The sequence below is a fragment of the Phoca vitulina genome, unplaced genomic scaffold (genome assembly GCF_004348235.1).
Source record: "Phoca vitulina isolate PV1807 unplaced genomic scaffold, GSC_HSeal_1.0 scaffold79, whole genome shotgun sequence".
NCBI lineage: Eukaryota > Metazoa > Chordata > Mammalia > Carnivora > Phocidae > Phoca > Phoca vitulina.
Window position 1 is genome coordinate 1,581,425 of NW_022589782.1, and position 22,104 is coordinate 1,603,528.

Here is a 22,104-nt window from a genome sequence, read left to right on the forward strand (position 1 = left end):
GGCCGGGCCGGGACTCCGACCTGGCTGTCCGCTCCCTCAGCACAAACGCTCAGACAGAAGCCGTCAGGCGCACAAGCGCGGTGCGACTTCTGGGCGGCCATCACGGGGCTGGCTCCACATTCGAATGAACCGAGCAGCAAACCGACTTCCCACCCCTCCCCCAGCGAGAGCACTGGCCACGCAAACACGGTCCACTCGCCGGAGGGGCAGGACGTCCGCAGCCTAGGTCACCGGAGCTCGTGCTGCCCCTCCCAGAGCGGCCGAGAGGGCGGGCGTCCCCCGCACAAACCACAGCGCACAGCCCCACGGATCTGGCTGACACGCCTCGGCAGGCCCTCCAGCGGGCTGGTCCTTGGCCACGGTCCCAGCCCCCGAATCCCAGGTGCCACCATTCAGATGAGCCCCCCCTCCTCGCAGAGCAGGGACGTGGGCTGCAGGGCCTGCCTCCCCCACGTGCCCAATTCCAGAAGAGGAGGCTGCGTGGCACGGCGCCCACCCCCGCCCGCCCCAGCTGGCCCGCAGCTGCCGCGGGCACGTCACCACAGCACAGCCCTTCCCTCGGTGGCCTGCGGGGCCCCACACCTGCGGCCCTGACCGGTCACTCCCGCCAGCACGAGGGCTCCGCTTCCCCGAGCAGCTCGAAGCACAGAAAACCAGCGGGCCACACTCAGGACTCTCCCACCCACCAGCTCATTCTCCCCTCAGAGACGGAGAAAAGGCGGGACATCTTTCAAGGAAGGAGACGGTGCGGGTTCGGTCACCGTCCAGACACCTGCAAGCTGACTCTCCAGCTCGACGGGGCTCCTCTGGCGTTATGTCCAAACCCCGAGGACCCAGGCCTGCTGCAGCGCGGCTGTCCGACCACCCTGCTGCACTCACTAAGCGCACGCGGGCACAGGAGGGGACGGGAGCCTTTACACCCGGTTTGTAAGGTACACGAGCCGACCCACGTAACTCGACAGGGGCAGGACGCGGGTGACAGAGACCGCGGCGTGTGACGTCTCACTGTGTAAATGAGGAACACGAGGTCCGACTCGAAATAAGTAATCAACACGTTAACCTGCCTGGGATTCTGCACACACCCTCAGTCCTGCAGGGCTGATCAAAAAGAAAATGTGTGAGAATTTAGTTAGAAACAGTGCATTTGGGGCAATGGTTCCGGAATGTTCTGTGTGAGAAAAAGGAGACAGAGGTGGGTGGTGCAGTGTGTGGACACTCTAAAGCCAGAAGAAGGGGCACCTGGGTGGGTCAGTCGGTTAAGTGCCCAACTCTTGATTTCGGCTCAGGTCATGATCTCAGCTGCAGAGTCTGCTTGAGAGTCTCTCTCCCTCTGCCCCTGCTCCCGCTCGCACGGGTGTGCGCACGCGCACTCTCTCTCTCTCAAATAAATAAATATTTAAAAAATAAATAAAGCCAGGAAAGGGGAGAGCCAGGAGGAAGGGTCTGGACGGTGACCTGTCAGGAAGCAGCCGCAGCACGCTCGGTTTACGTGAAAACACGCCCTAAGGACAGGGTGTGGGCAGTAATCGGACACTGAAGGACTCCAACGTTCACCAGGTCCCCTGGGGCGCGGCTGAGGTGCATCAGGGAGGCGTCTGCGGCAGCAGAGACAACAGCGTGCGTGAATCGCACATCCCGAGGTCCCTGCCGATCAGCTCCTTGGGGAGGAAAGCCAGGACAGCTTCCTGGTCTGGTGTTGTGGCTCCTGTGGCCTGGCTGTCCTGCCCCCACTGCCCCAAGGAGGCCCTGGCCACGGACAAGCTAAGACACGTAACCAAGAGGGGAGTCCGCACCTGCCAAAGGGCAACTGCTCTTCCAGGAATGCATCTCAAGGAAGCAACCACGTGGGGCACCAGGCGGCTCAGTCAGTGAAGCATCTGCCCTCGGCTCAGGTCATGGTCCCGGGGTCCTGGGACTGAGCCCCGCATCGGACTCCCTGCTTCGCAGGAAGTCTATTTCTCCCTCTCCCTCTGTCCTTCCCCTGCTCATGCGTGCTTTCTCTCTCAAATAAATAAAATCTTGAAAAAAAAAAAAAAAAAAGGAAACCACCACACGTAGCTAATATGTGCAAATACATATTTGCGTCTCTGCTTTCGACTCTTTGATATATACCCAGAAACAGAACTGCTGGATCATCCCGCCCTCAGTGTTCTGAGGAACAACGCCACTGTTGTTAATGTTAAAAAAAAAAAAAGCTCAGTAACAGAAAATAAGTAGGTTCTCACGGCCCAGCGTGGGTACTATCTACCCCGGACACCTGAGGCCGAGCACAAGAGGTGGGCAGGTGGGTGCCGCAGCAGCAAAAGGCACAGGAGAACACGGGGCACACGCAGGGGACAGGGCAACAGGACACATGTGGTGCCACCACAGGGCGGGGTCGTCCGGAACGGGAAGAGCGGCCCATGTCCTCGGCAGTCACTCCGGTCCACCCACCTCTCAGTCCGCGGAATCGAAACCCCCCCAGGTGGGCCCAGGATCCGCAAACCAACTCCCCAGTGTTTCTTAGGCACAACTCAGAACCACTGGTCATTTACAGAAAAAGCAGGGCAACCTAAGCGGTAAGACAGTCCTACAGACGCCGTAGGGCAAGTCACCAAACAGGTTATGCCATCAAGAAAACCGCCCACTGGACACTTGACAAAGAAAACGTTCTCTGAGGTTCTCTGTCAATTTGACGGGCCAACATTAGATTCCAGAATTTGGTCCAAAGGTAAAAGAATCCCAGAAGACAAGGCCGTGAACTCCCACGACCCTTACTTTGTGCCGTCACATGGCCGGCGGCCAGGCCCCTGTGCCGTCATCCACACTCGGGCTTCGTACCCTGGGGCACACGCATGATGCCCCGAGAACAGGAGGGGGGTGACAGGAGTATTTTGAAATGCCAACATATGTGGGTCTTCTGACAACAAAAACACGCACACTGAGAAAAGCAAAAGCAGAAAGCTGGATCGACTAGACTAATGACGCACCCGTGTGGACAGCAGGGAGAACACGTGTGGGAAGAAGCCAGACCCCCGTCACAGCGGCAGAGCCCTGTTTTTGTTCACCTTCCAAAGTTTCCAATACTTCTTGTGAGAACATCTGTCAAGTTTCTCTTAAACTCCGTTTGAGCGGTGGAACCTGGGAGCCACGGTGACCAGCGCTGACCCGTGAGGCCGCACATCCGGCGGGGTGGCTCAGAGCAGCCTGTGGGCCGAGCCCAAGGGCCCTCCGCCCTCCCAGCCCGGCGCCGCAGGAAGACCACCGTGGGCTCCTGGGACCCACGCTCTCACGCTGGCGTCCTGGCTGCCCACAAAGGCTGGGCTAGGCGTGGGAGGCCACTCAGGCCTCCCCGGCTTCACAGCATGGGTCAGGGCCCCCGGGCTGGCTCTGCACAGCGCGTGGGGGCCCGAGACATGACCCGCCATTCCGGAGGCCCAGGCCCCTCTCCCCTGTGGCCAGGCCGATGGCAGCAAAGGAGGCAGACGCCTGCGTGTGTGCACAGGGTCATACGTCACATCTGTGTGCATTTCTCCACCCGCGCTCTCCAACTTACGCAGGGTCTGGGGACTGAGCACAGAGGACAGAAGACGAGGGCCCCGGAAGGCAGGGCGGGGGGCGCAGGCGGCACTGCGGGGGGCACAGGTGACACACACCAGGAGAGGAGGAGGCCCGCAGGACGGGGACAGGCAGCGCCCCACCTTCCTCCAGAAGCACCCCCTCTTCCACCCAAAGGGCCAGGTGAGTCTGGCAGGTGCTCAGGGAAAGAGGGCCGCGTCCCCAAAACCACACCAACAACTTCACAAGTCCAGGCTCAAAGAAAACACGCCAACGGCACAGGCGTGTAATTACAGAGCATGCTCTGAAAAGATTCACTGCAGATGGAGGCCCGGAGGGGCACCTCCAGGTCAGAGCCGAGACCAGCGGCAATCAAAGGGACCTGTAACTTCTGATAAGAAGCGTGTTACGTGTCGGAGTACAAACAAAAACTAGCAACAGCCCCACGCAGCGCGCTGTGTGCAAAGAGCCACTGGAAAAGCCCAGCTGGAGAGGAGAAGCAGTGAGGCTGGCAGAAAACGGGGCTCGCCCGCGTGTGCTCAACGGGAGAAGGGCATCTGGAAGAGGCGGCGGCAGGAGACCCGGCGGGAGGAGCGCTGGGATCCAGCCACCCGTGGTGAGTGCCCAGTGCGAACGCGGGCCGCAGGTGGAGGAGCTGGGCCATCAGGAGGGATCACCGAACACTGCAGGCTCCGCAGCATCGGATCAGAGAGCAGAGGCCAAAGACGTTCACCAGGGGTGCTCTGGGCCTAGCTCGGCCTCTCGGCGAGCAGGACTCGCAGCCCAGAAACAGCACGGGAGCATCAATCCACCCCCAAACTTCCACTTCACACACGACGAGGTGGAAGGCCTTCAGAGGGCCTCCGGATCCTCGACTCAGAGATGACAGGAGTGACAGTTCCCAGCTGCTGCTAAAACCCTGGCTTCACCGCGAAGACTTTTAACTCTGACTGTGGGCTTTCAAGGGGGAAACGTCTTTTTGTTCGATCCGCAGCTGAATTTTGACTCCGACTCAGTTGCGTGCAGCCCAGCGGGAGCCTGGGGGAGTCACCCTGCCGGGTGACGCTCAAGAAAAGACAGTCCAGCCCAGCAGCAGCTATTCCGAGGCTCATACGAGCAGGTGCTGGGGCTCCTGCCAAAGCCCAAAGGGCCGGTTCCATGAGATCCAGAGGACTCCAATTTCTCTGATGAAGCTCAAGCTCACTTCCAGGGAGCCATTCTCCCCAAGAACAAAGCCCACCGGGCCCAGGCTCCCAGGAGTGGCTTCGGCCAGGCAGGGGGACCTACAACAAGGGGACAAACCCCCCTGCAGAAAGTATGCAGAACCAGGACTGGAAAACGCTACACAGCAAAACCTGGCTTAAACCCAAAAGGAGGACAGACATTCACAACTGCAAGCCACAGGGCCAATGGGATGTCCCGTTAAATCAGGTTTTTCTTGATGACGGGGCACAGCTGTGGGGGGGAGGTGGGGCTGGGGTCAGGAGGGATGTCACCAAGCACTGAGTTAAGACAAAGCCTGGTATCTCTCCCAGGACGGGGAAAGCAGCTACTGTTTTCCTCAAGAAAAGGATGAATTCCCTGTGACATGGACGTGGCCCAGGTTCTGATGGGGTCACCCTCAGGGGCTGTTCCTGCCGTACCCAGCCCTGCGGCTACAGAGCTGGAGATCAGACACTCCAGAGAAAGAGACCACTGATGGTCCCAAGGCCACAGGCACCCACGAAGGTCACCTGCCCCTCTCCCGTGATATGATGGCCACGTGGCAGACAGCAGCCATCCACACATCTTCTAAAGCTGCCTGTTTTCCCGGATAAACAGAGAACAAGTGTCCTTTCCCCACGCCCACAGCCCACAGGGCAGCCCACGACCCAGCTGCAGCTGTCCCCCCAAGCAATCAACGACGGTCGCACACGGAAACACGGTCACACTGCCTGACAAAGTACTGCCCATAGGCAACTCACCCTCAGGCCCCCCTGCCCAAGGGGAACGCCCCGGAGGGGTCTGCACGTCCCGTCCCCCTGCCCGCCGGGGCCTCAGCCCCCCTCCTCACTGCCCTCTGCCAGGAGCACGCCTCTGCACAGTATCCTTGCTCCCCGTCCCCAAACCCGCCCCACCCGTGCTCTCCCACCCCTCCCGGCCGGAGCTGGCTGCAAACCTCTGCACCGACACCCCTCGGCCTTCCCCGTCCTCCCAGGACAGCCCGCTCCTTCTCCAGCTCCCTCGTTGGCCTCTTCCTGCTGGATGCCTCTCGCCCCCCTCTTAACCCACCCTGTGTCCCCCACCCCCTCGCCCCGGGCCGGACCCCCAACAAGAGACTCTGGGTCCTGAGTTCCGGGGTCGCCCACCTGCCTCCTGGACGGCTCCTGGCTGGAGAGCACCTTCCTGGCTCCTCCCACCCCGTTCCTCTCCGGTTTCTCCATCCTGCCAGCCGCCATGACAAGCCCCAGGGTCCCGGGGGCCTTTCTCCAGGTCACTTTCACTCAGCCGCTGTGGCTTCAGCACAGCCCCACACACAGCCGCTCATCCTGGCTCTACTGTGACCATCCCGGTGGCCTCCTGGCCGGTCCCCTGCATCTCATACTTACCTCCAAGCATCAACTTGCAAGCCGGCAACCACAGCCAGCACTTTAAAATCTAAGTGAGGCCCCACACCTCGTGTCCAACTACGCAGCGCATTCCCCCAACGACGCCAGGGTGATGCCAAAGCTGCCACCAGAGATTAGGAAGCCGGCACGGCCCAGCCTCCCACGTGCCAGAGGAGAATGCGAGCACTAGGCCACCTTCAGTATGAAAGCAACAAGACATCATCAAGCACGGCTGAGCTGGTTTACAGATGCGTAAGAAATGTCTAGAAGGACAAACGAGACAAAAACAGTGGCCTCTCGCAGGACAGGATGAAAACTGGGAGATTTTATACTATTCAGAAAACAATCGTGAAGCTTAGCGCTGTAGACTTACTAGTCATGGCCGTTTATACCGAAACCATCGCGGGCCGTCCACCAACGGTGTCCGGCGATGGGTACCAGGAAGACTGACCCGCATGCCAAGCGCGGCCGACACATACCAGCAGGAGGCTCCCCACATAAAACCACCAGGACCGTCACTGACCCCACACGGTGGTGGCCGGCTACAGCGAGGAGCCCGTGCCTCACACACGGGCGTCGCAAACACGGTAACTGGCACAAACGCACAGCCCCCCCGCCCAAGCTGCAGACTTCTTCAAAGGTGGGTCTCCTAATTTGAGTTCAACCTTACATTTCTTACAGACACCACAAATCATCATCCACGATTTTGGCTTTGTTTCCTCAACACGGACACCTGCAACCTTCCTAAATCTTCCAACGCCCCCCACCCCCGTCCACCTCTCCGTCGGTCGCTGTGTTCAGCAGCCATGTGCTACCAGTTCTCCTGGGAGGCTTTCCAAAGCGTTCAACGGTGTTTTCACGGGAACACAGCTTACCTCACACATTTATACGTCATCAGCCCCCACGACACTGAACGAAGGAATCAGCGGTGTATGCACCGGCGGAGACAGGAGCTTCTCGGGCCCAGCGAGCACCCCGCGAGGGCCAGGCTCGCAGAGGCCGGCAAGTTCCAGACGGACGGCCACAAAGCACGGGGGCAGCAGTGCAGGCTCCGACGGGGCTCCCGCCAGGCTTTGGAGTAACTCGAGGGTGGAGACACAGTGTTCCTTAAAGAACGTTCCCACACGTGTTCCTTAAAGACGTGCTTTTCCACGTATAAAACACTTCCAACATTTACAAAATGAAAACGAGCACCCGCTGTGTTTCAGAGACAGACGGAGGCCACATGGCAGCTCGGCGGGTGGTGGCAGGAAGGGAAGGGACGAGGGGCGGGGGGGAACGTCGAGGAGGTCAGGACCCGCCGGAATAGGCCGGGGCTCGCCGGCAGCACACGTGCCCGCAGGTCCCTCCACAGGAACGAGTCTGTGGCTGGAATTCCGGCAGCTGCAGTCCGACCTCCCCTCTGTGGGGCCTGTGGCAGGAGACTCGGTCAGTGAGGTCAGGACTGTCGGGGTCGAGAGGCCCCTCCTTAAGTGACTGCAGCAGGACTACAGACTCCGCTGTGAGGGGACGGTCCACGGGGACAGCCCCAAGGACAGCAAACTTCTGGCCACGGTCAGCAGCGGCCACCTGACCGCGCCAGGCGAGGCACCAGATGCTGCCGTGCACCGGCCAGCGGCCTGGCTTAACCGCTTCAGGAAAACGAGTTACACGAGTCCCCAGACTCATGTAAGTAAAACGAAAAAATTTCAAACTTACAGTTGCTGCCTTCAAATTTCTTCCCCCAGCTCAGGCAGGATTAAAAGGACTTCAAAGCAGCCCGGGTCCCAATTAAGCCAGTGTGACCACCCCAGGGATGCTAGAATATTCGTCTGACTAACAAGAGGCGCTCTTTGAACGGTCTGAGCTAAAAAAAGCTCTCAGAACCTTTCAAACAAATGCCACAATTTTCTCTCCCTGTTCCCTCAGTCCCTGGAAAACTTGATCTTTTGAACACTTTAAAAATTCAAAAAGGCAGCTGCATAGAGGCCCCAAAGACCACTTTCGCCAGGAGCTCGAACAGGGGTGGCAAGCCGGGGGCTCAGGCATAGCTGGACACGGGAAGGCACACCTGTCCCCTACGTGAGCACCGCAGGCAGCTTCACGGGCTGGGAGGACGGCCGTCCTCTTGCACACCCGAGCGGTGTGCTTCGTGGAGTGCTCCTCCCGACAGCAGGAAGGCGGGGGCGGTGGGAGGCCGGGCTGGCCTCAGGGGAGGAATCACAGCTCACACGGCCAGGTGTGCTGCCACGGGCTGGGCACCCCGCCCCACAGGGGGAAGATGAGCGAGGATGCGGCAGGAAGGTAGAGTGGGCGCGTGAGCCGAAGGGGACATCACGCTCATCTCCACCCCGTCCACGCATGCCATGACTCAGACACGCCGGGCCGCCGCTTCCGACTAGCTACTCCTGGCCACGACCCCTCCTGTTCAAGAATTACAAAACCCCAAACAATGAACTCAGCACCCCACCCCCACCCCGGCCCACGAGGCTTTCTTTCAGCAGACAGGCAGTGGATAGCAGGGCAAAGAAGGGAGAGTTAAAGACCAGGTCAGCTGTCTTGCGGGCGACAATCAAAGGCAACGCGGGAACAAAGGATGCTCCCAAACGAGAGTCCGCACCGGGAAGATGCTCTCTGAACCTGCCGAGCAACACAGGAGAAAAGGTCTCAGAACCGTGGAGAAGCAGCAGGCCTGTTGGCGGCCCAGGCCCAGGCAGTGGTCCCAGGAGGGACCCCGCATGGCTGTGAGGCCCCAGGCAGGTTACTATACCTTCCCGAACATGGGTCTACCCATCCTCAGGTGAGGAAGGGACCAGGAGAACAGGACCTCCTGTCCTGATCTAGGATTCTGTTTCCAAAAACAAAAGTGGCCTAAGGATCTGCTCGCTGTGATGACAGGAACAATGTGGAGAACCAGCCCAGTGAGGCCAGGTCCCCAGAGCGAGGGTGCACTGAATCCTGGGTCCCTGAGGCACAAACACAGGAGGGGAGGTGTGGGAGAGTGTGGACGGACCCCAGGTCCTGAGGGCCCAGGGCCGGGGCGTGCAGCCCCACGGCCGTGCTCGACACTCCGGGTTTTACTCCCCGGGGGATCACCAGCCCCTGGACGACCGCAGCAGGGGCACACAGTCCTACGTGTCCGTCCGTTTTAAAGAGAGATGGGTACCAAAAGTTTATCCTGCTGTTTGTAACAAGAACCAGAAATGACCCAAATCCCCCACCAGCAGGGCGATGACGGCGGCCACGGAGGGAGCGCTCTCAGCAAGGGGCACGAGGACACAGGACGTGTAGGGAAGGCCGTAACCCACACGCGTGGGACCACCACGTCTGTATACGGACCCTGAAAATCTAGGAAGATGAACAGGACTCCCTGGAGAGCAGCTACCTCCCAGTGCTGGGACCGTGAGGAACCGATTTCTAGTTACACGCGTATTTCACTGCTTTGTGAAGGACATTACTCGTGAAATACAGTTAAGAACGAAGTTCTACGCCAGCCTCGTTCTACTCTGTTGTCACAAAAAAACAAATATTTATGGAGATGAATTGTTATTTATCTGGAAAAAACATCTCCTCCCTACTGATAGCGCCAAGGAACACAGACGTCCCCACGGCAGGCACCCGCCTGTGCCCACAGCGGCCCAGCACGGGCTGGGCGCCGCGACCCACGACAGGACAGACCAGCACCACACAAGGACACGGAGCAACAAGCAGCTGGTCCGGGAGCCACACCGGGGAGGTGAGAGTTTGGGGTGCAGAGGGGCTCGTGGAAGCCTCTGTGAGAAGACAGGTCTCAGGCGAAGCCTAAATGATAAGCAAGTGTCCTCCCAGAGAAGAGGGCGTGGGGCTCGGGCACTCAGGCCACAGGGACTCCGGGCCGAGGCCGGGGAGCTCTGGCCACGACTCCCTGACCTCACGGGATCCAGTAGCGCCAACAGCAGCTCGTTCCAGCCACAGGGAGAGGCCACGGAGGGAAACTGGGGCCCACCTCCTGGGTGTCACAGAGGCGTCACTGGGTGAACAAAGCCAGCCTGATGTCCGGCCCCAAGCAGCATCTGAGGGACGGCAGCCGCCGGGTGCCCTGACCACCTACAGAATGCTGCAGGGGCGGTCGCTGGCGCCCCGGACAGCCCGGGAAGGGCCACAGAGGCAGAGAAGGCTCGGAGGCAGAGCCCAGGGCCAAGGGGCGCCTGTGGGCCGAGCTTGGTCGCAGGGTCAGGTGCTCAGAGCTTCACTGGGAGCCCTTGGGAAGCTGCAGCAAAGAAGGCTCTAGAAAAGGCCAGAGTGGAGACAGGAGCCGCAAGCTGGCTGAAGAGGTTTAAACCGTGTGGCAGCAGGGCTGGAGCACCGAGGAAAGTGCTCTGCAGGGGCGGGAAGTAGGGAGGCGGCAACAGACGACAAGAGCCAGCAGTCCAGGCTGGGTGCAGAGCAGCAAGGGTGTCATTCCCAGAGATGGGGCATGGGCCGGACGCTCGGGCACAGAGGCAGAAACAGAGGCGTGGGTCTCCCGCCCCAGGGCGGTCCCCCCGCGACAATCCCCAGGCCTCAGCTGGAACAGGGAACCTGCCAGCACAGGCCCGACTGAGCACTGCGCCCAGAGGGCCCGGTTCTCCGGGCTGCTGCAGCCGAGGCTGGCCCAGACGAGGGAAGGGGAGAGGGTTCGGACAATCCCAGCGTTAAGCTGAGGGGCGGCGGTGACACATACAACACCAGGCTGACCGACCCTCCTAGGTCACCACCCCACCATACAGCTCCCAGCACAGTGACGGGGGCCAAACGGTCGCCTGAGGTCACAGCCGCAGGACGCAGCCCCGGAACCGGCACCAGGCTAGAAGGACCGTCTGGGCCCGGGGAGCCAGAACCACACACGTGTGCACACACACCCACAAACATACTACAAGTTCGCACCCGGAGCTGCTGGTGACAGGTGTGATCCACGCGGGCCACAGAACCCACCGGAGGGGCACAGCAGGTGGCCCGCTGCTGGGTCACTCCTCTGGGCCTCTAGGAAGAGTCCCTCCCACCTCCCCCAGTGCCCCCGCCAAGAGCAGGCCCACGGAACAGGCCATGAACGGGAGTCCCAGGATGCCCGCAGAGACCACGTGTGGGACCGGGCATGTTCAGCAGACACGCTGCTGGGCCAGGGCCCCAGGAGGCTCTGGGGTCCGAAACCCCAGCACCGCAGCCAGCGCTCACCGCGTCACAGGGACAGACACCACACGGAAGCACAGCGGCACCACTCGTGTGGGTGCCTCAGACACCGCGCCGGCAGGAAGGGCGGGCGATGTCACTGCCGGCCCGCTCCCGGGAGGGACAGCAGGGTCTGTGCTGGGGGCAGGTCCTACCTCCTGACCGAGGAGCCTTCTCTCAGCACATTTTCCTCGGCCCAGCTGTCCCTGAAGCAGCAAACAGATGCGGAGGTGCCCGCGCTCGCCACCTTCTTCCAGGACAGTACCAGACGCCAGTCAGCCCGCCAGCCGCGCAGGGTGACCACGATGGACGGGAGCCTGCAGGAAGGCTCATCGTGGGCCCTGGCCTGTGTCTCTCAAATGCCTGCAGGCCCCGAGTGGGGACAGGGCTGTGTTCCATACCCTGAGTGAGGAACCCACACGGACCGGGCAACCCCAGGGGCAGATTCTGGGGCAGAACGGCATTTCCTCTTATTGTCCCAACAGCCCAGTCCCGCGCCTGGCTTCACACCCTGCTCGCCTGCCTCCTGGATCATTCTCAGGGGAACCCCTTCTCCCGTTTATAAAGTACATTTACAGAAGTTATACAAAGTGTAAATAGTCAAACTGGAAGGTTATGAAAACCGGCAGCCCTCTGCCCCTTCCACTCTGTCTCCTGAAGCAAACGCTCTGAATTATCTGAACCAGTATATTCTCTAGGCGACACGCTTCTATTGCTACCTTGCCAGATTTCTTCCGTTTGGGGCATCATCTAAGACTTCCCGTGACGGACCACAACGATCCAACCTGCACACACATCACGCACTTCCCTCCCTCCCCAGACGCCAGCAATGACTCCCAGGTCCCGCCCCACCGACAGTCAGTGGCGACCCCAGACGACGGGTCAACACTGTTCACACCGCGGCCACGCAGGACACCGAGCCCTTCCCACATCCCGTACTGCTTTGTGTTCTCCCTCACTTGCTCAGTTTTCAGGGCACCTGTGTCTAATCCCACCCTGAGCTCTCTGAACCCACATCCCCTCCCCAGACGAGCAGACGCAGGTGGCGGCCCATCAGCCCCCTGCAGGAAGAAACTTTCCCAGACCCTCCTCCCCGCGCAGCCTTCTTCACACCTCAGACTCCCTCCGGCTCCGGCCACCAGTTCCCTGGGCCCCACACCCAAATCCTCACTTTCTCCTTGTTTTCTGATAAAATGCATCCTCCAACAGCTTTCTGGAAAAGTATGTGACAGGATATGGTTTCTGAGATTCTGCAAATCCCAAAATACCTTCGGTAGGCCCCCGCACTGGACTGTCAGTGTGACTGGGAACAGAATTCCAGGAGGAAAACTATTTTCCTGCCAAGTCCAGGATGCACGTGCTCTGTCAGATTCCAGCGCCGCTGTCAGGAGCCCAAAACCATTCTGATCCCCAATTTGTAGGTAACGTACTTCCAGCCTGCGGAAGGCTGGCGGGACGGCCTCTCGGCGTGAACGCTCCAGTGAGAGCGCAACCAGCACCCCTGGGCCGGGCACCACTCTAAGCGCTCCTTGCATCCGAATATGGTCCACAAGCGCCGGCCCTCGGCATGATCTTCTCGCTTGCACTTGCTGTCCCTTTGTTCTTTCTGGGACATTTCCTCAACTTTTCCAACCCTTGCAGTGATTGCTTCTCACCCCCGCTCCCACAGTTCCGATGGCCCACAGCTGCTCCTGTTCACTGCGTGCTCTTTGCACAGAGCCTTTCCTTCTTCCAGGTTAAAGTGTCCACTCTCCTCGGAGGACGTCTGCGAGAAGCCTTCTCTTTGTTCGGTCTGCATTTCCTCAGTTGCTCCGACCCACGTGCTGTTCTGGTCCCGTCTTCCAGGTTGGAGCCTCGGCCCAGACGCTGCGTGCGTTGGGGGAGGGGCTGGGACACGCAGGCGCTGGGTCCCTCGCGGTTCGGGAACCAGGGGGCGCCAAGGCCAGCCACCTCGGCCCCAGTTCTGCCCAAGCGCACTGGATCCCGCGCTCTGGGAGGGACCCCACCCCCAAAAACAGGCCCTGGCTGGGCATCCACACATCAACGCCCTCCCTGTGCCACGCGGAGGGCGGGCAGCCGACCCCACTGCCCGGAGGAGGAGGACGGGGGCTCTGCCGGCCTCTGAAGATGGCTTCCGGGGACCGTCCTCCTCTGCGTCGGTCACCGCCAGGCCAGGCACAGGGCGTGCAGCTGCGTGCTCCCTGGACATGCGGGGGCGTACGTCCAGCTGGCCTGCCTTCACGGCTGCCGACTGGCACTCTCTTCTCTCTCGGGTGGGCTGTGGCGGTCGGCTCTGCCACGCTAGTCCAGCCTCCCGACGCAGCACTGTCATTCCTCCCACCTTGTCCCCGTTCTCCGGGCTCTGCCTCTCACACGGTCTTCGCTGCCTGACATCAGGCCTCGGAAGGAGACAGGCAGACAATGTCCACGTGCCTCCTCTGGCGCCATCGCCGCCCTCCGTAGCCCAGCCCGCACAGCTGCAGTCAGCCGAGGGCCCCAGGCGGGCGGAACGGCAGCCCAGGTAAGGCGCATGGGGAGCCCGCGAACTCGGGGGTGCCGCCCGGGAGGAGCTGGGCCGTCGGCAGCTGTCAGCCCTGGCTGTGCCCGCAGGCACCTGGAAGGCTGGGTCAGCACACAGGGTAAATGCAAAGCAGGTTTTGAAAAGAGAGGAAATGAAGGGGAAAAACAGATGAAATAGAAAAAAATACCAGAGAATCAACAAAGTCAAAACTAGTTATTTAAAAAGGCTGATCAAGTTGACAGACATCCAGAGATGAAGGCACAAATCCGCAACATCGAGAAGGAAGAACAGAGTCATCACTACAGATCCTGCACACTCTATGAAAATTAACCCACAATTCTACCCTCCAGCTCCATCCGTGCGGTCGCAAAGCGCACGATCTCCTCCTCTTTACGGCTGAGGAACGTTCTGTATGCATCCACCTGTCAGCGGGCACAGTTTGGCTCCTGGACCCAACGCTGAGACAGACACTGGGGTGCCTGCATCCTCTCAAGCCAGTGTCTTCCTAGTTTTCTCTGGGCAAATACCCAGGAGCAGAGAAACAGTCTTAAATACAGAGAACTGGTGGTGGCCACAGAGGAGGTGGGCGGGGGAGGGAAACAGGTCAGCGGGGACTGAGAGCGCACCCGTCTCCATGAGCACGCGTGATGCATCGCTACTGCGCACCCGGAAGTTACATGGCCCTGTGCGCTGACTACACTAGGGTACTGGACACGTCAGCACGCACACGTACGTGAGAAGCCGGAGGGCTGGCACCGTCAGACACTGCTGAGACTGGCTGCCGCCGCCAGGAGGACTGGGCGTTGGGTTACTTCCTGGCCACACCACCCACCAGCACGGGTTACCTTCCGGGCGTGAAAGAGGCCTCCGCACACCAGAACGGCGGGCCATTTCACGGTCGCCTGTACCCTAGGAAATCTGCTCTCTCCTTCAACCTTTCTACATTTAAAAAATGAGCATCTATTAAAAAAAAAAAAAACCCTACAACTAAAATCACACTGAGCAGTGAAAGAGTGTTTTCCCTGAAGACCGTGAACGAAAGCAAGCTATCGCCGTTGCTGCTCTAGAAGTTACTGGGGGCCCTCGCCGGTTAACAATCCAAGGGAAGGAAGAAAAGGCAGAGATCAAGAGGAAAAACTGAAACTGTCTTTATTTGCACACAGCACTATTATTCACATCGGAAATCCTACAGATTCTAAAAACTATTCACTGGCACTAAGAGTAAATTTAGCAGACTGCAAGTCAAGGTACAAAAAACTATATTATGTTTCTTACACATTGACTAGCAGCAAATATTGGAAAGTAACATTTTTAAAAGGTCTATTCAAAATAGCACCAGAACTATAAAACATTTAGGCTTCAATTCGCACAAGGCATGCAAAGTCTCTTCGTAGAAAGAAACACCCTGGAAATAAGTGTTCAGTGAGTTTCGTGGCGAGAGCTGTCCAACCGGAAGAATCCTTCAGCGTGAATCTGAGTTCCATGTTGGGGAAGGACTCCAGAAGCCACAGGCTCCTACGGAAGCCCGTGGGGACCTGCCCGTGCCCCTGCGGCCCGTGAAGCTCTCTCCCCAGGAGAGACACTCATCACAACTCCCTTCCACGTGCGCCGAGCCACAGCGGCGCCTCGCCCCGCGAGTCCAGCACCGTCCAGGCCGCAGAGGCCAGACGTGACCGTGGACTTCCACAAAAGTAAAGACGGTGGGGCTCCGCTCCACACTTACAGAATCTCTTCATTTGGTGGTCTCTGGTACATTCCCAGAAAATTCTGTCACCTGAAGGAGGTGTTCTCTCTGTAACCATCATGCTCACCCATTCTGATGAGTCCGATGTTAACACCCGCTGACTTCTCTGAAAACTCATTATGCTGACTCGTCTCATTTTTTAACAACGCCTTTTCATCTCGGCCACAGAACCAAGCCAACGTCCTCCTCTGCTGCATGAGTCTTACTTATGATAACCTCAGCCGCCGTTTCACAGTGAGAATTACCGGTAATAAGTTAGCCAGAGTCATGAACCGTCTGTCCTCTGTGGACAGCTCTGTCTCCCTCCGAGGCCGGCCTGGAAGCCGTAGGTGCGCCCGGGCCAGGGCTCACGTCTCCCGCAGAGGAGGACAGTCTCGGGCTCCCGGAGAAGCAGCGAGCCAGGCATCGTCCCCCTCCTCCCCTGGCCCCTCGCGCGCAGACGCAGACGCACGGCAGAGGCTATGAGGTGGCATCTGCAGACCATCGGGAAACTGAGTCAGGATTTCCTCACTTGTAGTCAAGAGCAGATGACTTCAGACTTCAGCTAACCCATAATGTCACAGGGTAAGAACTACTTACACACAACTAATGAACCAAAGAGGGACACTTTATCGAGCTTATTTGTGGATGTTGGTTGAAAGTTCTACTTTCTTGGTTCCTTTGTAAGCTTTCTAACCTGCAACAACTTAGTGACCCTGGCTTTGATAAGAAATGAAGTTTGCAAACACTATCCTACCCTCCTTGCCCTCCCAGATTCGGGAATTGTGACGGAGCCTTCTTACTTCTCCCGGCAGTCCGGGTCCTTGGGCGGTTCTACAAGAACGTCTCTGCTTTTCGAAGAGCACAGAACTGCACCAGCCGACAACCAGCACCCTGCCTGGAGCGTCTCTGTCTGACGACAACTCTCAGGACAGCAGAGCACGGCCAACCACTTGTCAGGGTCAGAGGATGACTGTACCTCGACAGGCAATGCCAACAAGCCCCAGGAACACAGCCCGGTTCCCCGCTCTCAGGTCGTAAGGCCACTCACAAGAATGACAGGGAACTCAGGATATCGAGGGGGGCCTCGAGGAAAGAGGAGTTCAGCCAAATTTATAGGTATGGCAGGTGAAATCTGGTGGAGAGAATGTCCTAGGCTCGGTTTCCCAACCTGCAGAGAGCAAAAGAAAGCCATAAATGTCCAATCTGAGATTTCTTACCTAAGTTTCCGTAGAAGTTAACTTTATGCCCGGTTACGACCGCAGGGCTCTAGGGCCCTGCAAGACCAGAGAGAAGGCCTCCGTGTTATACTAATACTCTGAGTATACTCTGTAATACTCTGAGTACTAGTATAACCCACATCAACTATCAGGCTGAGCCTAACGACACCAGCCTGAAAGAATCTACTTTCTTTGAGACTGCTATCGTCACAAAGAGGGAGGCAAACCCTCAGTGAGAACAGGGAAAAAGGGAACTTGGTATCCGTTCTCACTACCCCTCAAGGCTTTTTCTCATTCCCGTCATCTTTGAGCTATGGTACAAACTGGTAAAAGTGGAAGAAAACAGACAGTAACACAAATACCACCCCCAGAAATATGCCTTCTATCCTGTAAACACGGCTGCTTCCCGCGTCTGGCTTCCTGGTGCCAATTAATCCGTTTCCTACCACTGCAGCTTCAAAACACAGACCAAGCAACACCCGCGGTGTGCCCTTTATGGAGTGGGGGACGGACAGCAGCACGTTCCAGCGCCATCCACCCCCACCGCCTGGCTCCCGGCACTGCTACGCTCTCGAATACGCACTGGGACCACAGCTGAACCCGTTTGTTTTCCAAATTTGCTGTAATGAGATCCCACTTCGAAAATAAATAGATGGTACTTTAAATTCTCCTTTGGACCAGTTTTGAGACCTATTGGTTCCTCCTTCAATTAATACTTCAATTAATACTCTAGATGAATAAATACAACCTATAAGATCCCTCTACTTAAAATTACGAAACACTGCTGCAAAAAATGAAATGAATGGAGAGATATACCACGAACTGCAAGGGTCAATGTCGTTAGACATCAATTCTTTCCAAATTGGTCCATAAACTCACACAACCTCAATAAAAAATCACAACAGGGTTTTTTGCAGATGCTAATGATCTACCTCTAAAACGTACACTGAAAAGCAACAGAAACTTGAACAGCTAACAATCTTAAGAAAGGAAAACAGGGTTGCCTGGGTGGCTCAGCTGGTTGAGCGTCCGACTCTTGATCTCAGCTCAGGTCTTGATCTCAAGGTTGTGAGTTCAAGCCCCACACTGGGCTCCATGCTGGGCGTGGTGCCTACTTGGAAAAAAAAAAAAAGAGAAAGGAAAACAAACGTAGAAGACCTACACTGCTCACCTCAAGACTGAGCATGGAGCCACAGCAATCAAGAACGGAGGCCAGACACAGACCGCCGTGAGCACACCGCGTTTATCCGCTCGCAGGAACAACGGTACAGGAAAAGAAGTGACTTCTCCAAAACCAGTGTTCAACGTGATCAAAGTAGGGGTTAAAAAACAGAACCCTGGCTCTAGCCTCAGGCTGCACGTGAGATGGATCACACAGCCACACATAAAAGATTAGAACAGAAGGCTTCCAGAAAAAAGCTCAGGAAAATTAATTTTCAAGCACGAAGTGGCAGAACACTCCTTAAAGCACAAAAACCACTCACCATAAAGGGAAAAGCCTGATAAACTGGATTTCATGGAAATCCAAGACCACCGAGTGTACGCTAAGACGTCAGAGACGTGATGGCCGTGGACTTCTGGGCGCCTCCAGGTACCGGAGCAAGGGAGGCAGCGGGGCCTAGGGCGGCTTTTCGGTGCACCTCTCACCCTCGGCTTCCTCTCTCTGCCCTCTATTTCCAAACGAGAAGGGCCTGACGAGGTTCCGTCGTGACAGTCACACAGCTGACCAGGAAAGCGGGCTGTCCACGTGGCGGCCAATGACAGGAAGGCGATGAGAGACCAGACAATGTCTCAGGATGACCATCTTCACGAGATTGTTCAGAACCCGCGTGAGGAAACACCCGACGTGTGAGATGCCACACTCGGCCCTGGGCCCTGAGAGCTCTGTGCGCGCACGTGCGCGTCTGTTAGCGCCTCCTGCGCAGGTAGCCGCCCGCTTCCCCTCCCGGGCCTGTGCCTTCCGTGCCCCCCCCCCCAGCGCTGACAGGGGCGCGGTGCTGAGGAGGTGCAAGCGCTCCCCTCTCCACCCTCCCTCCTCCCTTCCGCCCCGACAGCCACAAGGTCCTGTCCTCCCGCGCGGGCTCTCCCTTCCGACTGCTCAGATCCGCGGCCGGGCTTATCTGAGGCACTTTCCCTTCAGTTACGGTACTTTCCAACTGCCGAACTCCTCCGTGGTCCTTGTGGGAAATTTCCGTATATTAACGTTCTCTATTTCCACTGATCGTTCTCCTGTGTTTGCGAGACGCTTTCTTGTTTCCCTGCGTGTCTCACAACTGTTGAGAACGGACACTTCAAATGCGATCACGTGGCAGCTGAGCGCCACAAGCCCCGCCCACGGGGGCTGCCGCTGGCTGCGGCGTATTTCACTGTTGGCGTGTTCCGTGACTCTTCTCCACTACTCCTGTCACGTCTGTCCCTTTGCTGTGTGCAGCAGCCAAGTCTGCTCAGCTTGGCCACAGGAAACACACGTCCCTCAGTGAGCCAGCGCCCCACGCCCCCGAGGACAGCCACGGTCACAGAGGCAGGCGGGTACACGCGCTGGGGAGAAAGTGAGGAAGCTGAAGCCCCCGGCGCGGCGGGCGGGGACGTGAAAACAGTCTGGCAGCTCCTCACAAAGGGAAAGAACTACCCTATGACCCAGCACCTCCGTTCTAGGTATTTACGCAAGACGACTGGAAACACACATCCACACAGAAACCCGTATGAGAGTGCTCAGAGCACCAGCACTCACAACAGCCCAAACTGGAAACAACCCTAACCTCTATCGACTGATGAGTGGAAAGACAAAATGCGGTCCAGTCACCAAGGACAGAGACGTGCTACAACACGGATGAACCCCGCAAAGACAAGGCCGAGAGAGAGCAGCCGACGCAGGCGTGCCCGCCGTCTGACTCCACCCCTCTGAGCCATCCAGGGCAGGCAGACCCGCGGTCGCGGAGGCCGGGAGGGGAGAGAGGGCCGCGGCGCCTGAGAGCTACAGCATTCCTTCTGAGGGTCCTGAAAACGGTTCTGGAATCAGGGGCTACAGCGGCACGATCCTGAGAACACCCGGAGCAGCATGAGTCATGCTCTTTTATACGGTCAGTGTTACGGAACATAAATTCTATTTCAACAATTAAACGAAAAGCCAAGCCATGGACTAGGCAAAAATACTGGCAAGCCGTATACAGTCGGCCCTTGAACTGCGCTGCTCTGAGGGTCCCCTCACTCGCACATTTTCTTCGATACTTACGGTACAATGCTGTAAATGAACTTCCTCTTCTTTAAGATTTTCTTAGTAACATATTCTTTTCTCCAGCTCACTTTATTGTAAGAATGCAGCATAGAATTTATATAACATATGAAGTGTGGTCATCAACTATGTTATCAGTAAGGCTTCTGCTCAAGAGCAGACAGTCAGTAGTTAAGTTTTGGGGGAGTCAAAATTACGTGTGGATTTTTCACTGGGGGGGGCGTCGGCACCCCTAGCTCCGCACGTTTCGGGGGTCGACCCCCACGGCAGACCAAGCTGGGTGGCTGTGACATGGCTGACAGCAGTCACTCAGGCCTGGCGTCCAGCACACAGTTCTCACGAGTGAGCGCAACACGCTTCTCGCTTCTCAGAAAGCCACCAAGAGCACTTGCTGCCAGTGATCTGAAGCTTCCAGATACAAATGGGGATCTTTAAAAATTTGTATCTGCCACCATGAGCTTCACAACAACTTCCTATTTTGTAAAGACTTTTCAGCATCTGTTGGTGATGTGATTTTCTTTTTACAACACACAATAAACACGGTAACGTTTAGAAGATCCTCATGACTCCATGAACCGGTATTTCTCAAATGACCCCTGTATGGTGTTCCATAACCACGCATGGATAACACGTCCACTCAAAGAACAAGACAGACCAGTGCACAGAACAACGGGTTGAGAAATCACCAGTGGGACTTCAGGTTCCGCACTGCAGCGGGCCTCTGACAAACCATCCCTTGCAGAAGACCTCAAATTGCTAGGATGACGATACAAGCCAAAGTAATCTACAAATTCAGTGCAGTCTTTATCAAAGTTCCAATAATGTTTTTTGCAGAAACAAAAAAGTCAATCCTAAAATTTGTGTGAAATCTCAAGGGACCCAGAACAGTCAAAACAATATTGGGAGAAGGGGCAGGGCTCACACTTTCTGATTTGACAGCTTATCACAAAGCACAATTATCGAAACAAAGTGGCATAAAAAGCAGACAGGCACGCTCTGCACACTCATGGAACAGAACAGGGACCCAGAAATAAACCCTTGCACATCCGGGTCAAATGATTTTCAACAGGGTGCCAAGACCATTCAGTGGGGAAAGGCGCTGGGACACTGGACTTCCACAGGAAAGGAAGGGTTCCGGACCCCTACTGCAGAGCAGGTACAAAAATAAATTCAAAATGGATCACAGGCCTCCACGTAAAAGCTTAAACAGTAAGACTTAGAAGGAAACACAGGGGGGATGCTTGCAGACCCTGGGCTTGGCAAGGACTTCTTGGGGATGACATCAAAGCACAGGTAACAAAGAGAAACAGAGAAGTTGGACTCAGGCAAAATTTAACACTTCTGTATGTAGGACACTAGCAGGAGAGCAGAGGGGATAAAGTACCTGCAGACCCCAGGATCTGATAAGGTCTACCACCCAGAATACACAAAGAATCCTCACAACTCAGCATCAAGAAAACCCGAGAAAGACATGACAAAGGATCGAACAGACATGTCCTCAAAGACGCACGAACAACCAACAAGCACATGAAAAGACGCTCAGCATCACTCAGCACTAGGAACCTGGAGATCAAAACCACAATGAGATACCACTTCACACCCATTAGGGTGCTTACCATCAAAATAAACCAAAAAAATAACAAAAAAGTGAAATAAGCAAAAGCAAACAAATAGGTGTTGGCAAGAAGATAGAGAATTGGAACCTGTGCTCTGCTGGTGGGAATGTAAAATGGGGCAGAAACTGAGGAACTCAATCTGGTGATCTGTCAAAAAAGTAACACAGAATTACCACAGGATCCGGCAATTCCACTGCTGGGTACAAACCCGAAGAACTGGCAGCGGAGTCTGGAAGAGGCGTCTGTACACCACGTTCAAAGCCGCATTATTCACAAGAGCCAAAAGGTGGAAGGAAGCAACCCAAGTGTCCACTGTCAGAGGAACAAACAAGCTGTGGTCTACGCACAAGGGATGAATTCTTCAGCCTTAACAAGGAAGGAGACTCTGGCACCGCGACCACTGGGGTGAACCGTGAAGACAGCAGGCTCAGTACAATAAGCCAGTGACTAAAGGACAAACACTGTGTGAGGACCTGTGCGAGGTCCCCAGAGTTGTCCAAG

General features: G+C 56.9%; 1 protein-coding gene across 3 annotated transcripts in view; it reads right to left on the reverse strand.

The window, feature by feature from the left end:
- MAD1L1 (mitotic arrest deficient 1 like 1) overlaps window positions 1-22,104 on the reverse strand; it is a 319,048-nt gene that overhangs the window by 260,571 nt on the left and 36,373 nt on the right. The window lies entirely within an intron of this gene.